The sequence below is a fragment of the Paroedura picta genome, chromosome 2 (genome assembly GCF_049243985.1).
Source record: "Paroedura picta isolate Pp20150507F chromosome 2, Ppicta_v3.0, whole genome shotgun sequence".
Taxonomy (NCBI): domain Eukaryota; kingdom Metazoa; phylum Chordata; class Lepidosauria; order Squamata; family Gekkonidae; genus Paroedura; species Paroedura picta.
In genome coordinates, this window is record NC_135370.1 from 40763281 (window position 1) to 40784142 (window position 20862).

General features: G+C 40.7%; 1 protein-coding gene across 1 annotated transcript in view; it reads left to right on the forward strand.

Annotated features, from left to right (window-relative positions):
* The window catches only part of LOC143828644 (uncharacterized), a 429168-nt gene that overhangs the window by 350600 nt on the left and 57706 nt on the right, over positions 1-20862 (forward strand). The gene's annotated exons all lie outside the window — the stretch shown is intronic.

The window sequence follows — 20862 nt, forward strand, 5'->3', positions numbered from 1 at the left end:
GAGCTCTTCTGCCAGGTCTATGGTCAAGGCCAGGGCACAGAAGATCGGATGGGCCCCCCCTGAAAAATACTGCCATCACTTTTTAGACCATTTGCTGGTGGTTGTCGGCTGGAGAAGTCCCCTTGGCACACCGAGTGGTAGCTGTACAGGTTGTGGGAAGGGGTGATAGTTTTGCCACCAGGAATTGAGCTGATGTAATTGTTTTATTGGGGTTTTTAATGGGAAGCTATGTGTTTGGGATTTTTTTTTTACCATGCAACCCGCCATGAGAAGGCTTGCCATGAAAGGCGGTATATAAATGTAATAAATAATAATAACAATGGGGACTGTATTAAGATGGGCAAGTGGGTGGTATTGAGTTTAAAAGATAACTGAATCCAACCCATAGAGTCCCTGTTGAGGAGATCTCTGTTAACTTGAATGGACACTATGGTGGTGATAACAGCGGAGGGTATTGCTGGAAAGTTAGGTTTTTTAAAAAATATTGCTTACTATGAAAAAAAAAATTGAGGAGGCACACATTCCCCCCTCCCCACCAGATCTTTCACATCTAATTGAAGCCTTCAATTGAATCACATTTTTTGTAGGAAGCACATAATACAACTGGAGTTGAAACCAGTCATAGAACCCAGCAAGGAGACGAATTACCTTTTATGGGTCAGATAAGACTAAAATTTCATAATAAAAGACCACAATATGAAATCTTCCTCTGTACCAAATATCTGCTGCTGGGTATTTTCTGGTTCTTCTTCTGGTTCTTCTGGCTCACATGGACCTGGGTAATTTGGAGGGGGGGGGGTTAAGTGGTGTTGCTTCTCATGGCATTGCATGCATTCATGTCTCTTGAGGCTTAAGATCTAACAACTTGGCATGGAAAGATGAATAGTTTTCAGAATGTTGTGTCAATTACATTTATTGTGGGAGGGAGAAACGGGCTTAGCATAACTGCAACACTTTTTTTAAGCTTGATTTTTCAAGCATTATCACATGCACATTGAACGAGACAGATCTGCAGAAATTAGAATAATTTCCTGAGCACACAAAGTCCAGAGACTGCAAAGCTAAAAGCAAATAGCACAACCTGCTTTAATCAAAGTAGTCTAGCAAGAAACAATCAATTAAAGAACAGTCTGATTCTCTGTGACATCAATGTATGAAAATCTGTTAGACGCCAGATTGTGTCTCAAGACACATATGATGAACTGAACAAAATGACCTGCTAATAGCTTTTACGGGTAATAAATGCATCATGTTATTGGTAATTCTGCAGATGGTAAATCAAGCTAATATCCGAGCTGAAACAAGTCACTTGGTAAATATCTTTCAAAAGTGCTCTTGTAATTCCCTAATTGTATCACTCAGAAAACAAAAAAATGATTATTATTTGCAATTTAACCACTTTAAATTTAAAAATCTCCTTTTTGCCAGTATATAGCATTTTAATTTTGAAAACGATTCTGTGAACGATGCCTCTTACCTTTTTTTGTAATATATTTTTTATTTTTTTTTAAATGACAATAATATAAATAGGACACAAAAGAAAAGGAGGGGCTGCATAACAAATAACAAACATCAAAAATCATTATATATTCCTGGGTACAGAACAGTAAATATTTATCCTTAACATCCCCTTCATTATAATACATTCCCTATAAAATACCATAGTTCTTACTTCAAACATTTTAAATTTCAAATTTTATAAGTGATGGATTTACAGCTATATTAAGTTCATTATAACTACATTTGTTGTTGTTAGGTGTAAAGTCGTGTCCAACCCATCAAGACCTCATGGACAATGATCCTCCAGGCCTTCCTGTCCTCTACCATTCCCCGGAGTCCATTTAAGTTCGCACCGACTGCTTCAGTGACTCCATCCAGCCACCTCATTCTCTGTCATCCCCTTCTTCTTTTGCCCTCAATCGCTCCCAGCATTAGGCTCTTCTCCAGGGAGTCCTTCCTTCTCATGAAGTGGCCAAAGTATTTAAGTTTCATCTTCAGGATCTGTATAACTACATAGTCCATGTCATTTCCAGTTTCGCCATCTATTCAAATATTTCTTCTAATTTTTAGGCAATATTCCTAATAACATATTCTTAGCTTCCATTGAAAATTTTAATTTTAATGTGTTCAACATTTTCCTATGTATTTCCTTCCAATATCTTTTGGCTTTTTTACAAGTCCACTACATATGGTATAAGGTTCTATCTATAACTTAACATTTCCAACATTTTCCTTTGTAATTTTTTATCTACGTACTTTCTTAGTATCTTTTGGAGTGATATACCTTCTGAAAAATATCTTACCTTCAGCTCAAATACAATATATATAGGATCATTAATTATATAGCCATATGCAGTGGAAAGAATATATTGTTTAAATTTTTTTGCAGGAATACAATTGATATATTCTTTAATGCAGTATAAATCAAGTAAGTCAGGAGTTCTGCAACGTTCATCTAAGAAAAAAAAATATTGTGGGACAAATTTTTTACTGCAAAAACCTAATATCACAAGCTGGGACAAAAAAAATGTTACTAAATGTCCAAATCAACTTGTGGCCCATTATAGAAGGTTTAGGAACTTATTAACAATAGTGCAAATCTAAACAGGGTTATACCCTTCTAAGCCCATCGCACTGTTAAATCATCATCGTCTCTGTTCCTGTCTTGATTAAGAGAAAAGGACAGTTTTCTTATAATAGTAAAATTTACAAAATACATTACCATCAGCAACCTAAAAAGTATATATTAATTTGATTTTCTGGCTCTTCTGAAATTTGGAGGTGAGTCAGGGAAGAGCATCCTGGAGCTACTCTGAAAGTTTGGAGGCTCTACCTCAAACCCAGATCCCAGGAAAGGTGGGAATGCCAAAATTCCCATTACAGTCTAGGATGCCATAGACTTTCATGGGTGCCGAAGCACAGGCAGCTGGACTGGGCCCTTAGTGAGTCCTTTGATTTGGGGGGGGGGGAGAGAAAACTTTAAAGAGGCATGCCTGGTGTTTAAACTGTGGTTTTTTTTGCTTTGCCTGCATGATTCAACGCCTATTCATTGCTCCAGGCATTTTGCTTAAAAAAAAAAACATCCCCAGGAGAAGGGAGAGGGAGGTGGGTGTGAGAGTGGGACATTGGAGGCAGAGATAATGCTGCTTCGGCTCCACTCATTTCCTTAGCGTGTGGCTTGCTGGTTGCTCTCCTTCAGCTCATGCTTTTATGCTGGGGAATCCACTTTATCCAATTCCCCAACTAGCGCTTTAAAATGGATATTTTTTAGCACTATGCCATTTCGCTGTCTTAATGCTATTTGTTTTAATCTGCGGAATTGCCCAATGAATTTGTATCTGAAAAAGTACCGCTAGTAATCCAAACAACAAATCACATAGTTAAAAAAAGAACAGATATTCATTGCTCAATTGTGAAACTATACGAAAAAGTGTTCTTAACAGGCTCATTTGGAATACATTAAAGAAACTTGAGAATAACAACCCAACATGTTAAATTCTGAGATACTGTCGAAGCTGTGAATATCTCTGGGAAGTAGAGGTGAAATTCAACAAATGCGATGAACAGAGAGACATACAGACAGAACTGGGAAGGTTATATCAGAATATCTTGGAACAATCTGACTTTTCTAAAATCTTGTAAGAGAGAGCTCGTGGTCTTAACCATACTTTCAGGACTTCAGTCCTCTTGCCTTTTCAACTCTGTTGCTGTTTTCTGCGTATTATTTTTGTTATTATTATTATTAATTTTCAAAGGTAGCTATTTGACTTGTAGATCTGCCATTCAAGATTTAGCCATGTTTTGGGGAATTGTATCTTCACAGGCTTTTTGCCGTTCCAAGTAAAAATCCTGTTGTTGTTGTTATTATTGTTGTTATTGTTATTAGTTTGCAACGTCTCCATAAACTTCTAATACTTCTAATACTTTACTTTACTTCTAATAAAATCAAAAAGCATTAAAATACAGTAAAATTATAAGCATCATCCATAAATAGTATATGGGGAACCCACAAGGACTTGCAGGTGGTGTGTGTGTGTGTGTCTCATTTCCCCCTAAAAACAAAAGGAAGGCAGGGCAGAAATCGATGGCCCAGGTTAGAGCTCCAAGAAAGATATGACATTCAAAAATGACGTGGATTCCTCTGATTGTAATATCATGACTTTTAACAACATTATGATTTTGAATTTTAACTATCTAAAATATTCTGTACACCGACTCGTTTTTTTCTGTGTTGGATGTATTCTGGTTTGGATATTTGGTTTAAGGAAAATAAATAGCTAGAAGGGGTTGCTGTGTGCGGGGAACATATTTTTAAATTTTTCCTCTGCTTTATATTATAAGTATGTAAAGATTAAAATGATCAGACTGATGTGAACATTGAATTCTATAAATGGCAAAACAGTTTTTCATTTACTTCATATTTAAACTATGAATGGTTCAAAGCATTCTCACATGCATTTTTTGAATATAAGCAGACAAGCCCGCATAGCAGAATTACATTACATGTTTAGAATATTCCAGCAAAGGTGGAAGAATCTCCTTGGGATTGCGTCTGCACACCTTCTTCCTGCTCACCATCTGTGTAATTCAAACAGGCCAGGATTTTGTTCTACACTTCTATGGAAACTACTCAAATATTTTAAAACAGTAATTAAGCTAAAAATCGTATTAACAGAGCCAAGAGCTGATAGAGTTGGCAAAGTTCCTAAACCAAAAATGTCGTTTGGAAGATCGTACTAGATATCAATTGAGACATTGTTGGCTGGGAAGTTAACCCACATTGTGCAAGTACACTGAAATGGGTTCAGACATTAATGGTGGGTATAAATGCAGGAAATATAGGTTGCGCTTCCTGTATTTGTTACCATTTGACATGGGAAACCGTGTTTGTCTGCTTCTGGGAGACACACATGCATTTGATAGGAGTAGAAGAAGAAGAAGAAGAAGAAGAAGAGTTGGTTCTTATATGCCGCTTTTCCCTACCCAAAGGAGGCTCAAAGCGGCTTACAGTCGCCTTTCCATTCCTCTCCCCACAACAGACACCCTGTGGGGTGGGTGAGGCTGAGAGAGCCCTGATATTCCTGCTCGGTCAGAACAGTTTTATCAGTGCCGTGGCGAGCCCATGGTCACCCAGATGGTTGCATGTGGGGGAGCGCAGAATCGAACCTGGTATGCCAGATTAGAAGTCCGCACTCCTAACCACTACACCAACCTCGGCATCTCTCAATGGGGGTGAGAGGTGAGTCTCCCATTTTGAACACGAGTTCAGTTTTCAAACACAAGACACAGTTGTACTTCATGTATTAGTGCATATCATTAACATCTAATGCTGACCTCATTTTCAGCATACAGCTATGCTAGCAACGGTGTGTAAGGGAAGAAAACAAATGTACATTAGTATTGATTTCTTCTTGTTCAGGTTTTTGAGAGTAAGTAGCTCAGCATGCTTGCTGGTTGGTGATAATTGATATGGTAAGTTGATGACTCAGCTGATGTTTAGACTAGGGACGCGAAACAGAAAATAATTCTATATTTTTCGGATCCTACAAAGACTGCGTGTGTGTTTGATTTTCCAAGCTCTCATCGAGGTATAAATGGCTCTTGTGATTGGCATGCACTAAGAAGCTTCCAGATTAGCCCAGTCCCAGTATAAAGAGGAAAAAAACGTTCCTGCTTTGGCCTTGTTGTCTATCAGATAGCAAAACAGAAATGTCTTCGTTACAGATCTGAATATTAGAGGTTGCAAATAGAAAATGGGAGCCTGCATGTCCTGTGAAATCAGTATTTCAAAGAGGGGGAGGTCTACAAGGAGAAAATATTCTGTGTCCTAGTCACCTTGGGAGTTCATGGAGACATACCATTTGACTTATTTTTATATAATGTTTTGGTTAGGTCTCTATGCTACAAGGAGTGGCACGAGATTCTTATGAGAGCCTGGATTATAACAGCTCTGAATGTAACCAGCATGTGCCCAGTATACAACCCAGTATGATGTTGTTGTTGTTGTTATTATTATTTTATTTATTTCCTGCCACTCCCGAGACTGACTCGTGGCAGGTTACAAAATGTACACAGTTCTCACCAAAAGTTACAAAAAGATTGGACCAGGGAGTCCAATTTTACTGGCACACAAAGAGGGTGTCCCCACCGTTGTTTCCAGTGTTGAGGAAAAAAGATTCTCCGTTCTCGTCTCACCATTGGAAACAATCAGGGTTGCATGGGGGCACCCCCTTTGGGTGCCCATAGAACTGGACCCAATATTTCAGTGGAAAGTTTTGCCAAATGTCCATATGTTTCTCTAGATTACTTCAAAAAGATAAGTGGTGTGCCTTGAATAATTATTTCTTAACCCGAATTTTATTTCAGTTGAGTTTTGATTATTATTTGATATATATAACCTCTTGGTTGATATTTCGTGTAAATTTGGGGGGGCCTTATATAGTTTTTTTAAAAACTCATTATGTAGATACACATAATACTTCTCAAATTTTTGAATCTCGTGGTCTACTTGCCCATTAAATCTATGCTTAGAAAATCTTCTAAAATGTGCAGGAGAGCATAGGTATAGTATGCAGATATAGAACTAGTAAGCGGAATGGTTTAATTAGAATTTTTGGACTGTATTTAAAGAAGTAATTATAGTGTAAAAAAATTGGAGCTTTCTGCCTGACCTATTCTTCCGTTATCTTTCTAGCTTTTGTAGAAAAGCTGAGATCTTGATGAAATGGCGTTAAATTTTGAAGCTAACGGATGTCGTGGTGGTAAACTATCCCAGTGAAATCCTGTGGAGCAGAAGTTTAAGTGCCCGGCTCTACTGCCTGTGTCAAGGGTAGCCGAAATAGCTAAAAATAATGTACAGTTGCCTTACACTGTGGAATAAGACATGATTTTAAATGATTCTATTATGGGGGAGTGATATTATGGCACATTTTTGCTCCTGGCAAGAGTTGTATGGAATGGCTTGTGTTTAATAAAAATGTGGGCAGCAAACCAGATGGGCTTAAAGAGAAATAGAAAATGGATGAGTTTTTTCGAGATGAACTTTCCCCCAGCGTTCCCTTGAATGTGTGAAGAAAAAAGGAAAGAGGGGGGAAAAAAAGAGAGGGTGGTCAGTCTATGCTAGATGGTTACAAGATCCATTGCTTTTTGTACAAAAGTGCTGCACTCGTCACCCTGTCTATGAAAGGCATTGACCAAAATGTCTTTAGAATAATGAAGAAAACAAAGTAGAAGACGACTTGGATTTTATGCCCTGCTTCTCTCTACCTTAAGGCGTCTCAAAGTGGCTTCCAATTGCCTTCCCTTCCTCTCCCCACAACGTACACCCTGTGAGGTAGGTGGGGCTGAGAGAGCTCTGAGAGAACCATGACTGGCCCAAGGTCACCCAGCTGGCTGCATGTGGAGGAGGTTGGGGAATCAAACCCAGTTCTCCAGATTGAATGTGCTGCTCTTAAAAACAGCACCCTGGCTGAAATGCAAACCAAGCCAGTTTGCAATACAATCCTAAACAGAATTGTGCTCTTCTAATTCCATTAAGCATAGAGCATCCATTGAGCATAGAGGAATGTAACTCTGGATTACACTCTGCGTAGCTTACCTTGATTGATTGATTGATTGATTGATTGATTGATTGATTTTCAGATTTGTGTGCTGCCCTTCTGCGAGGGCTCAGGGCAGCTGACATCACATCAGTGTTTAAAACAAAAGTTAAACATCTAAACATTAAATCCAGTTTACATGAAAAACCCAAACGCTCACTGCCTTCTCTCCAGTGGGAAGGAGGGGGAGTAAAGTGTTATTAGCTAAGGGGTGTGCGGATGTTGTTGTCTTTTAGGGAGGCCAGTTGTTGGTGATATTCGGTGGACCTCAATCATAGGCCTGGCGGAACAGTTCTATCTTGCATAACCTATAGAGCTATTTTAAGTCCCGCAGACTTATTCCTCATTCCTCATCCAGAAGGCCGGCACCAGGACAGAGAAAGCCCCCACTCTGGTTGAGGCTAGTTTGACTTCTCTAGGGCCAGAGAATCTTTAAAAAAAATTATTTCAATTTTTATTAGTTTTCACAATTACATAGGAAAAGGAAAGAATACGGAGGGGAAAGGGAGGGGAAGGGAGTCTAATAACAGCTTGATATACATTTGTACCAGTGTTCTTGCCCAATATTAATTATAGCCACAATACTTAAACCTATTACCATTTGTTAATAAATTCCAAATTGTAATTCCAGTGCTCTTGAAATTCTTTAATTGGTCTTTTGTTGACCAAATGAGTTAATTTGGCCATTTTGCAAAGTTCCCCCATCAGGTCCAACCAAGCTGATATATTGGGCAAGTTCTGGTTTTTCCACCCTTGTGCAGCCAACAGTCTTGCAGCCGTAGTGGCATGAAAGAATAGTTCTTTTGCCTGTCTTAACTGAATCTGGTATTTGACTCAATAACATATTTTCAGGTTGTAATGGAAATTTACATTTTTTTTTCAATCAACCTATGTATATTAAACCAATATTTTAAATCTTTTCACATCTCCACCATGTGTGATAGAATGAGCCCAATTTTTCTTTACATCTCCAGCATTTTGCATCATGCTTATTTGAGATTTTTTTCTCACAAAGTTTGACACATTTGTTTAACATTTTTGGACCATAGTTTTCCCCACTCATTCACATTGATTTTTGGTCCAAATTTTGCATCCACTTAATCATAACATGTTTTTATTTGTTCAGACTCTGTCTCATATTTGACCAATAATTTATAAATCGGACCTTACAAATGTGGTTTCTCCTCACTGATTAATGTCTCAAATTCAGTCAAATTTATTCTCAAAGTATTAGAGTCACCGATTTTTAGCTTAAGCTTAGTTACCATATGCAAATAGTCAAACTGTTGAATATTTATTCCCTCATTCAATAGCTGAACCCAGCTTTTAATTTGGGCTTCTTTAGTTTGCATGTCCTTAAAACTCAGTTGTTGCAGTCTTTTTTATTGTTGCCTACTCAGATGTGCTTCAACTGGTGATCTTAACAGTGAGGGACTTGGTCTGATTCTATTTTCATACTTTGCCCAGACTTTTAAAACATCAGTCCTCCAAAAATGGGGTGTCTTCTGTACTTGTCACATGCCACATGCTAATACTTGTCACATGCCACAAAGAACTATGAATCCCTTCAATAAGTCCATATTTTTCAAATGCTAAATCTTTATCCGTAGGGTTTTTAATCCAGTCCGCTCCCCTCATTTTATCATCAATCAAAACTTTTTGTGCAATTCTGGGCCTTTTAAAGTTCCATATAAACTTATTAATATATGATTGCCATTCCCTTAAGGTTTTCTCTTGAACCCCTATTGGTACTGTTTGAAACAAAAAGTTTAATTTGGGCAGAATATTCATCTTGAAAAAGAGCCTCTTGTGGCGCAGAGTGGTAAGGCAGCAGACATGCAGTCTGAAAGCTCTGCCCATGAGGCTGGGAGTTCAGTCCTAGCAGCCGGCTCAAGGTTGACTCAGCCTTCCAAACTTTTGAGGTCAGTAAAATGAGTACCCAGCTTGCTGGGGGGTAAAACGGTAATGACTGGGGAAGGCACTGGCAAACCACCCCGTATTGAGTCTGCCATGAAAACGCTAGAGGGCGTCACCCCAAGGGTCAGACGTGACCTGGTGCTTGCACAGGGGATACCTTTACCTTATTCATCTTGATTGTTGCCATTCTTGCAGACCAGGAGGAATTCATTTTAGACCGTCTCTTTAAATCTTCATATATTTCATTCCAAACATTCCTAAATTTTTCAGGTTTCTTTTGATCACCCCTCCAAGATATTTAATTTTTTTTTCTGGGTTTATAGCACATTGTATTTTGGGATTTTAATTTTTCAGTCTCTTCTTCAGCAATCAAAAATATCTTTGTCTTAGTCCTGTTTATTTTATAATCTGAACATACCCCAAACGTTTCCGCACAAATTACCAAAGTAGGAAGGGTAGTTTCTGGGTTAGTCAGCTTCAAGACTATACCATCTGCATAACTCCTTCTCTTAAATTCTCGATTTCCCAGCATCAGGATTCATTTCAGTTCTGGTGAAGTCTATATCTTAGCCACAAGGACTTTTATCACTAGATTAAATAATAGTGGGGAAAGAGGACATGCTTGCCTTGTACCTTGTTGTATTTTAACATTCTCCTCTGTGACCATTCCGTTTACTAAAAGTCTTACTTCTTGTTTAAAATATATTTGTTGAATAAATTTTAAAAAGGTATCCCCACATTCCATTACCTGAAGCACAGTATGTAGAAGTCCCATCAAACATTATCAAAAGCTTTTTCAGCATCCAGAAAGATAAATGCTGAATATAAGTTCTTTTTCTGTGAATAATCCATTGCATTTAAGATTCATTTCATGTTGTTTTTCATGTCTTTTGGGGATAAAACCAGTCTGACCTTTGTCTACAACATTGCTTATATATATCTTAACTATTTCCACTAAAATTTTGGCCAGAATTTTATAATCCACATTAAGCAAAAAATAGGTCTATATTGGGGAGTCTGAGGATCAGATCCTTCTTTATGAATCAAAGTTATATAAGCTTGCTACCATGTTTGTGGATATACTCTGTCTGAGCTTTCTATAATTTCATTCAAAAGTTGTATCTGTGGTGTTAAAATATGAATCATCCTTAACACGCCCGTGGCGCCACGGGCGCCGCGGACTAAATAATTCGTTAAGCCCTCAGGCGGAGGGCTTTGTCCGTGATGAGGGAGGGGCCTAATTGGCCCCTTCCTCCTGACAGACCATCGGCCGGGCCAATCGGCAGGCGCAAAGCGGCTGCCGATTGGCGCGGCCGATTCCTAGGCTGCTGAAGGAAGCAAGTCGCAGTTGCTTCCTTGAGGGCAGCCTGACGCGTCGGGAGGCGCAAAGCGCCTCCGACGCGTCAGGCCGCCGGCAAGGGAGCCTGAAGCGGCGAGAGGCACAAAGCGCAGAGCGCGGCTGCTGGGGGCTCCCTGCCCGGCAGGCTGAGGCTGCGAGAGGCGCGAAGCGCCTCTCGCAGCGTCAGCCCCCTGACACACGGAGCCCCGACAGCCGCGCCCCGCACGTCTGCGGAGGCTCCGTGGTCTAGCGCCCGCTGCATTTAGCTGCAGCGGGCTTGATTACTAGTTTTCTTATAATCTTGTGCAGTTAGGCCTGACACCTTATCCACCTTCATTGCTTTGATTGCATCATTTCCTTCTTGAGTTATTACCTTATGGTTTAATATTCTATGGTGTTCTGCAGAAATTTTTTTTATGGGGAGAGTGTCCAGATAGTCCAAAATGATATTAAAAGTTCTGTTAGTTTAAATAATTTTTGGTAGAATTGGAGACAAATTTTTAAATTTCCTTCTCCGTTCAGTATTGAGTACCAAAAATGAAGATACGGATTTTCTTCAATGAAGATACGGATTTTCTTTTAGATTCTTTTTGCAGCTGATATACAAAGCAGTTACCTGGTTTATCAGCATGCTCAAAGTTTTTTTGTTTTAGAAAGTCATTTCTTCATATCCTCTGTTTCTATGAGATCTCTTTGTAGTCTTAGGTACTTAATTTGCTTCCAAATCACCTTGGAATGAGTTGTCTGGTGTATCAGTTCTGAGGAATGTAACTGTTCCAATATGTTTTTTATTTCTTGACTTTTTTTCTTTTTCAAAGCTGAATTGTATCCAATTAGCTTGCCCCTGATAAAGGCTTTGCTTGTTTCCCGAATCAATGATTTTTTCATGCCCTCTGTTGTATTAAGTTGAAAAAATTCCTGCAATTCTTTCTGGCATTTTTCCAATCTTTTTCTTCTAAAAGGATATCATTCATTCTCTACCGTCTTATCCCTACTCTGAGATAGTGAAATTGAAGCTGCAATGGGTTATAATCTGCATAACTATTGGGTAGAATCTCAACATTGTGAACTATAGGCATCATTGTTTCGGAAAGCAACACTGGTCTATTATAGAATATGAATTATGCCTATTTGAAAAAAAGGAATCACCACATTTCTTTAAATTCTTTTCTCTCCAGATTTCTACCAATTTTAGCTGTTTAAAATTGTTCAGGGCAGCCTTAGGAAGTTTTCCTCCTGATCTTCTGTGAGTTTTGTCTCATTTTGGGTTTGAAACCATATTCAAATCACCAATAAGCACTAGGCCTTGATTGTAAAACTCAATAGTTTAAAAAAAATAGAAAAAAAGTTTTCCTTGCCATTGTTAGGATCATAAATATTTATCAACATCCATTGTTTCCCATCAGGGAGTACAATTTTTAAAACAATGTATTGACTTTCTTTATCTTGCACCAATATTTCTGCAGCTATGTTCTGTTTCAATATAAAAGTTCACTAGATGGAATCTGTCAAGCTGTTCTGCTAATTCTGGTGCTTGTGGAATTGTCTTGATAACTCATCTTTCTTGTGGTAGTAGCACTTCTAGGGCAAAAGAAATCCTCCAAAAATATTGTATTTCTCTCTGAAGAAGTTTATTTTATAAGAAGTTACATTCAGCTCTTTTGCAAAGGGTATCTGCAGGAAGATCTAGAAATACTTTAACCTCTTGGCCCTTTATTTTCAACAACTCAGTACAGTTCTTCTGGAGAACTGCTTCTTTTACTTGTTTACTATCAAAGCTGATTATCAGGTCTTTGGTTGTTTGCTTCAAAGCGCAGCTCTTGAGAAGATCTTCTCTATTCGGATTTCGTTATCAGTCAAATAGTCTTGTATTAATTCTGTAACTTCTAGCCGTTGGTCTTGTTTACCGAATTCTTCGGGGGCCCCTTTCAGTCTCAAGTTTTGTGACCTATTTTGTATTTCCAAAATTTCAAATTTTATTTCAGCCAGTTTTTTCAATCATTTAAGTCAGCTTCTTCTTGTTTGACTTTTAAGACTTTAGTCTGATTTTCTTCTATCTGCTTCCCAGCGAGGCGGGTAGGTTGGTTGCCCCCGGTTGTTGTTGAGTAGTTTTTAAATGTTGGTTTTAAGGGAACAGGGGTTTTAGAGGGTATATTTTAATTCTGTAACCCGCCACGAGCCGGCTTGCTGAGAGTGGCGGGATATAAAGATGATGAAGATGAAGATGAAGAAGAAGTTGATGTTGATGTTGATGTTGATGATGATAGGCTTCTACTGGGTTTTTTTTAGATAATAATTTTTGGCTCCTAAATCTGTTTTGGCTTTTCCAATGTGTTTGATTACTCCTTCAATCAGTACTTTAAGTTCTTTAGTATGTTTGTCTATTCCTATCATTATCTGAGCTATATCAGTTTGATCTTCTTCTTCCTGTTCTTTTACTATTTTTTTGATTGTGCCAGAGCCTCACAGTACTTTCCAGCCATGAGATATATCTTTTCTTTTGTTCCAGAAGGTTATTAAACAGGACAAGCATTTCTTCTTAGGAGATTTAGCAAAGTGTCTCAATTTTACAGACATTAATTTAGACGCTGACCTTAAAATTCATTAGATTGTTTACATCAGACAATCAACAATAATCAACGATCAATGATCAACATACATTAATCACACTGCTATCCCACCAAATTTTGCTATCTTCAATTCATTGATATTTATGTTTATCTCAGTTTAAAACATCAGTTTCTTAATCAAAAAGGCAATTAATTCAATTATGTCTTTTGGATATATCAATATCAATTATCAACAATGCATCAAATTAATTTTTAAAGTTTGTTACTACTTAACCAATCTCACTTTAACTCCAGTGCTCTTTATGTAGCCGATTTATATCGACTTGCTTGGTCCTTCCCCTTCTGGCCACTTCCTCTTCTGTTTGTAGTATAAACAAGTGTTAAAAGCAGGGGGGGCACTGAGAGACTTTTCTCGTCCCTGTCGTGTCAAATTGAACTTCACTGCCTCTCAGAGTTTTCAATCAGGTAAGATATATAGTCAGAATCCGGATATGTAGTCGGAATCCTTTCGCTTGGTGTCGGGGACAAGCAAAAGCATGTCTGGCTACTCCACCTTGATGCCCCACCACGGGGTGGGGGGGGCAGGAATCTTGAACACATTTTGTATACTTGATTATCAATTTATCTGAGGGGCAGCAGATCACAACTGTTATTATTTTTTTGCTCAGCTGCCTTGGGTTTTCCAACGTTAAATAAATATTTTTAATAGCAGAATTGGGGAAAAAATAATGAATTAATGATCTGTGAAGGCATTTTAAAAAATGTTTGTGCTTTCTTTAACATCTTCTACAGGAACAGAATTTGCTGCAAGAATAACATTGCATGAAATGAGGGGGAATCACAAGCCTGTTTTTGTACTGTAAGTGAGGCCATCCCATCTGGCCACACTCTAAGAAAGTCTTTTTCAACCTTTTTACCATGGAGGAGCCCCTGAAATAATTTTTCAGATTTTAAGGAGCCCCGGAAGTGATGTCAGCTGGTCACATCCCTGCCATGTCTCCAGGGATGGCATTATTACCCTTAGCCATCCTTTTGCTCCCTCCTCCTTCCTTTACTTCTACTATGGCGGCTCTACCTCATGCAGACCAGAAAGAAAAGTAGGAGCTAAGACAGCCTGCCCCCCCCCCATACCACGCCACTTCAGACCTCCAACAGACCCCCTTCAAAGTTCCCGCGGACCCCTGGTTGGGAATCCCTGATCTAGGATTTGTGACCTGATGTGATGACATCATTTCTGGTTTTGCACCCAGCTTGGTGTAGTGGTTAGGAGTGCAGACTTCTAATCTTATGAGCTGGGTTTGATTCCCCGCTCCTCCCCCACATGCAACGAGCTGGGTGACCTTGGGCTTGTCACAGCACTGATAAAGCTGTTCTGACCAAGCAGTGATATCAGGGCTCTCTCAGCCTCACCCACCTCACAGGGTGTCTGTTGTGGGGAGAGGAAAGGGAAAGTGATTGTAAGCTGCTTTGAGACTCCTTCGGGTAGAGAAAAGCAGCATATAAGAACCAACTCTTCTTCTTCTTCAGAGTGACATCATATATTGTTGAGCCCGTCCCCCACCCCCCACTTTCTCCTGGCTGATTGCCAGCCACGGTGTCCTCAGCACAAGGATTCAGTCTTCTGATTGAAATTTTGAAGGGTTTTCAACACTTCTTTTTAAAAGTACCACTTTCACCTGGAAGACGTAGAAACCGGCAGCGTGTCCAGCACTGCATGAGTCCGATATCCAGAATTAACATAACGGATTGGAATTATCCCGAGGAGGGAGTTGCATTAGCACTGCATCCTAATTAAGCTTACCTAAGCAGTGACACTACATTTTGGTGAATTTGGAGAACGGGAGTGCTTTGTTGTGTAATTAAGTACAGTAGGTCACTGTGCAATGTTGGCCGTGTTGTTTCCTCGTACCAGAAGCAATGAGTGTTGTCATCAGCTGCCTAGCCATTAATTGCTCGATGGGAAGAGAGATGAATACTGGGGAAGGGTTTAAGTGGTTTTGCATAAATGCTCGCAAGAAGGAAATGGCTTTATGCCTTACTGGTATGCATTTTTAATAATGCCAGGACTGTAGCCTGCCCATAAAGGCGGAAACGGCCGCAAAACTAAGAGTAATGGTAAAGCCACCCTGGTTGTTTGCAAACTGACCCTGTGAGTTTCCATCTGGGACTTCGACAATTTATTGCCCCTGGTTTAAAACAATCTAAAGGGCTTACTTTTATTAACTCAACAATTTGCCTGTTTGCGAACTCTAACGGAAGATGGGAAACAACAGCAAACAGCACCAATTACAGGCTGTTGTAATGTAGAGTAGAAATTTGTATAAATACTCATAGAATCATAGAATCATAGAATCATAGAATCATAGAGTTGGAAGGGGCCATACAGGCCATTTAGTCCAACCCCCTGCTCAACGCAGGATTAGCCCTAAGCATCCTAAAGCATCCAAGAAAAGTGTGTATCCAACCTTTGCTTGAAGACTTCCAGTGAGGGGGCGCTCACCACCTCCTTAGGCAGCCTATTCCACTGTTGAACGACTCTGACTGAGAAAAACTTTTTCCTGATATCTAGCCTATATCGTTGTACTTGAAGTTTAAATCCATTACTGCGTGTCCTTTCCTCTGCAGCCAGCAGAAACAGCATTCTGCCCTCCTCCAAGTGACAACCTTTCAAATACTTAAAGAGGGCTATCATGTCCCCTCTCAACCTCCTTTTCTCCAGGCTGAACATTCCCAAGTCCCTCAACCTATCTTCATAGGGCTTCGTCCCTTGGCCCCAGATCATCTTCGTCGCTCTCCTCTGTACCCTTTCAATTTTATCGATGTCCTTCTTGAAGTGAGGCCTCCAGAACTGCACACAGTACTCCAGGTGTGGTCTGACCAGTGCCGTATACAATGGGACTATGACATCTTGTGATTTTGATGTGATGCCTCTGTTGATACAGCCCAAAATGGCATTTGCCTTTTTTACCGCTGCATCACACTGCCTGCTCATGTTTAGTTTACAATCCACAAGTACCCCAAGGTCTCGTTCACACACAGTGCTGCCTAGAAGCGTATCCCCCATCCAGTAGGCATGCTTTTCATTTTTCTGACCCAGATGCAGAACTTTACACTTATCTTTATTAAATTGCATCTTGTTCTCATTTGCCCATTTTTCCATTGTGTTCAGATCTCGTTGAACTCTGTCTCTATCTTCCGGAGTATTTGCCAGTCCTCCCAATTTGGTGTCATCTGAAAACTTGATGAGTAGTCCCTCCACCCCCTCATCTAGATCATTAATAAATATGTTAAAAAGTACCGGGCCGAGCACCGAACCCTGAGGTACCCCGCTACTCACCTCTCTCCAGTCTGATGAAACACCATTGACAACAACTCTTTGAGTGCGGTTCTCTAACCAATTCCCTATCCACCTAACAATCTGAAAATCCAGATTGCAGTCCTTCAACTTATCCATCAGAACATCATGGGGAACCTTGTCAAAAGCTTTACTAAAATCCAAGTAAATGACATCAACCAAATTTCCCCGATCCAGCAAACCTGTTACTTGGTCAAAAAAGGAAACTAGGTTGGTCTGGCAGGACCTGTTGGAGACAAATCCATGCTGACTTCCTTGGATCACCAAATTGTCCTCCAGATGTTTGCAGATCGCTCCCTTTAATATCTGCTCCATTATCTTCCCCACAACAGAGGTCAGACTCACTGGTCTGTAGTTTCCCGGGTCATCCTTCCTCCCTTTTTTGAAGATCGGAATAACGTTTGCTCTTTTCCAGTCCTCCGGGACATCTCCAGTCCTTAAAGAGGTTCCGAAGATGATGGACAAGGGCTGTGCAAGTTCTCTGGAAAGTTCTTTGAGTACTCTCGGGTGCATTTCATCTGGACCAGGGGATTTGAACTCATCCAGTGCAGCTAAATGCCTCTCGACCACCTCTCTATCCATGTTAACCTGCCACCCAGACACTATCCTTTGGCTACAGCCATCTCTAGATGTGCCTAAACACTTAGACCTGTGGGAAAAAACAGATGTAAAATAGGCACTAAGCCTTTCTGCTTTCTCTGCATCTTTCGTTAGAGTTTGTCCATCCGCACCCAACAGCGGGCCTATTGCCTCCTTTACTTTACGTTTGCTCCTCACGTAACTGAAAAATCTTTTCTTGTTACAATGGGCTTCCCTGGCCAATCTTAGCTCACTCTCAGCTTTGGCCTTTCTGATGATTGATCTACAGTGCCTAGTAACCTGTAGGTACTCTTCTTTAGAGCTCTGTCCTTCCCTCCATTTCCTGAACATTTTCCTTTTCTTTCTTAGTTCCTCTTGAAGTTTTCTGTTCATCCAAATAGGCTTCTTAGAGCTCCTGCAGTGTTTTCGTCTTTCTGGAATAGTCATTGATTGAGCATGCAATAGCTCTTGTTTGAGTAGCGCCCACCCTTCACATGCTCCCTTCCCTTCCAGCATTCTCGTCCATGGTATGACACTCATCATGTCTCTGAGTTTATTAAAGTTTGCCCTACGAAAATCCAACATCCGCGTCTGGCTACAAGCTTCCTTGGCTCCCCATCTCAAAAGGAATTGTATGAGGACATGGTCACTTCCCCCTAGGGTCCCCACCTCCTTCACCTCATCCACCAACTCTTGGCTGTTGGTCAGTATTAAGTCCAGTATGGCTGAACCTCTTGTGGGTTCATCTACCATTTGATAAATGAAATTGTCAGCCAGGCAGGTCAGAAACTTGCATGACTGAGGACGCTTCGCAGAGTTTGTTTCCCAGCACACATCTGGGAAATTGAAGTCACCCATGATGACAAGGTCCTGCCGTTTGGATATTTTCTCAAGCTGCTCACAAAGTGCAGCATCCACATCCTCTCGTTGGTCAGGCGGTCGGTAGCAGACACCAACCACCACACTGTTTGTTTTCCCCTCGCTTATTTTCACCCAGATGCTTTCCACTGTAGATATGCTCTCCTTCACTAGAATTTCCTGACAGGTAAGCCCTTTCCTCACATACAGTGCCACTCCTCCACCTCTTCGATCTATTCTGTTTTTTCTGAACAGTTCATATCCATCCACCATTACATTCCAGTCATGAGAATCATTCCACCAAGTTTCTGTGATGCCTACTAGATCATACCTTTCCATCAGCATGAGAAGTTCCAGCTCTTCCTTTTTATTGCCCATGCTTCGGGCGTTAGTATAAAGACATCTGAATCCTTTTACTTTTGGTTCCCTATGAGCTGGCCTTGCCGGTTGGGCTGCCTCCGATAGTTTTCCTTCCATACACTCCCTATGTTGATCGTCTCCTTCCCCTAGTGGCTTTAGTTTAAAGCTCTCCTGATGAATCTCCCCAGGTTCCTGCCAAACACATTCTTCCCCAGTTTTGATAAGTGCAGTCCATCAGGTGCTAGTAGGCCTTCCTCAAGAAAGCCTATCCCATGGTCCCAGAAACCAAATCTCTCCTGCCGGCACCAACTACGCAGCCAGTGATTCACCTCCATTATCTTCCTCTCCCGACGCATTCCTCTTCCCTTGACAGGCAAGATTGAAGAGAATACCACTTGTGCCCCCATTTGCTTGAGCTTCCTCCCCAGATCTTGATAGTCTTTTTTAATAGGAGCGATGGTATTCAGGGACATGTCATTCGTTCCCACATGGACCATCACAAATGGATAGCGATCCGTAGATTTGAGGAGTTTGGGCAGCCTTTCTGAAACATCTTTAATTTTCGCCCCTGGCAAGCAACACACCTCTCGGGTTAGGGGGTCGGGCCCAGCCACGTGGCGATCCATTCCTCTTAGCAGGGAGTCTCCAATTACCAGTACTCTCCTTTTTTTTTTCTTCTCAACTCCATTTCCTTCTGTCCCCGTGGCCTCTTCCCTTTGTCTTAGAGTTTGTTTTGGGACCTCTTCCCTTGTTGACCCTTGCACCTCCTCTGCAAGGGCCTGAAATCTATTCTGGAGCTCCAAAGGCCCCGAGAACTGTCTCGCCCTTCGCCGTTCAGTCTTTTTCCGAACTGCCTGCAGAGGCTCCCTATTGTGGTCAATCTCCTTGTCCTCTTCATCCTTAGTCCTGCCAGATGTATGCAGTTTGCCTATTAGATTCTTCTCCCAATCTTATGCAATCTATTTTCCCCGTCTAAAGTAGTTATCTAACCTACATATGCGGATAGAGGGTTACCCCCGCCCCCCCACAGACACACACACACACACTTATAATGCTGAAGGAATGCTAATGGAACCATCTTTGCCTGAGGTATATACACTCATCTCACATTGGGTGAACAGGTTTCAAATATTTTGAAAGTACTTAAAAACAAACACCTGTCAAATCTGTTTGGCCAGAGAAAAGAAACAAGGGCAACTAGTGTGCACTCCATACTTTTCAAAACAAAAATCTGCTTTTTACCTGCGCTGTATAAAACAGGCATGTACACAGAGGCAGTTCTTCTAATGATATAGAATCATAGAATCATAGAGTTGGAAGGGGCCATACAAGCCATCTAGTCCAGCCCCCTGCTCAACACAGGATCAGCCCTAAGCATCCAAGAAAAGTGTGTATCCAACCTTTGCTTGAAGACTACCAGTGAGGGGGAGCTCACCACCTCCTTAGGCAGCCTATTCCACTGCTGAACTACTCTGACTATGAATTTTTTTTCCTGATATCTAGCCTATATCGTTGTACTTGTAGTTTAAACCCATTACTGCGTGTCCTCTCCTCTGCAGCCAACGGAAACAGCATCCTGCCCTCCTCCAAGTGACAACCTTTCAAATACTTAAAGAGGGCTATCATGTCCCCTCTCAACCTCCTTTTCTCCAGGCTGAACATTCCCAAGTCCCCCAACCTATCTTCATAGGGCTTCGTCCCTTGGCCCCAGATCATCTTCGTCGCTCTCCTCTGTACCCTTTCAATTTTATCTACGTCCTTCTTGAAGTGAGGCCTCCAGAACTGCACACAGTACTCCAGGTGTGGTCTGACCAGTGTTGTATACAATGGGACTATGACATCTTGTGATTTTGATGTGATGCCCCTGTTGATACAACCCAAAATGGCATTCGTCTTTTTTACCGCTGCATCATACTGCTTGCTTATGTTTAGTTTACAATCCACAAGTGCCCCAAGATCTCGTTCACACACAGTGTTACCTAGAAGTGTATCCCCCATCCAATAGGCATGCTTTTCATTTTTCTGACCCAGATGCAAAAGTTTACATTTATCTTTATTAAATTGCATCTTGTTCTCATTTGCCCATTTTTCCATTGTGTTCAGATCTCGTTGAACTCTGCCTCTATCTTCCGGAGTATTTGCCAGTCCTCCCAATTGGTGTCATCTACAAACTTGATGAATAGTCCCTCCACCCCCTCATCTAGATCATTAATAAATATGTTAAAAAGTACCGGGCCGAGCACCGAGCCCTGAGGTACCCCGCTACTCACCTCCCTCCAGTCTGAT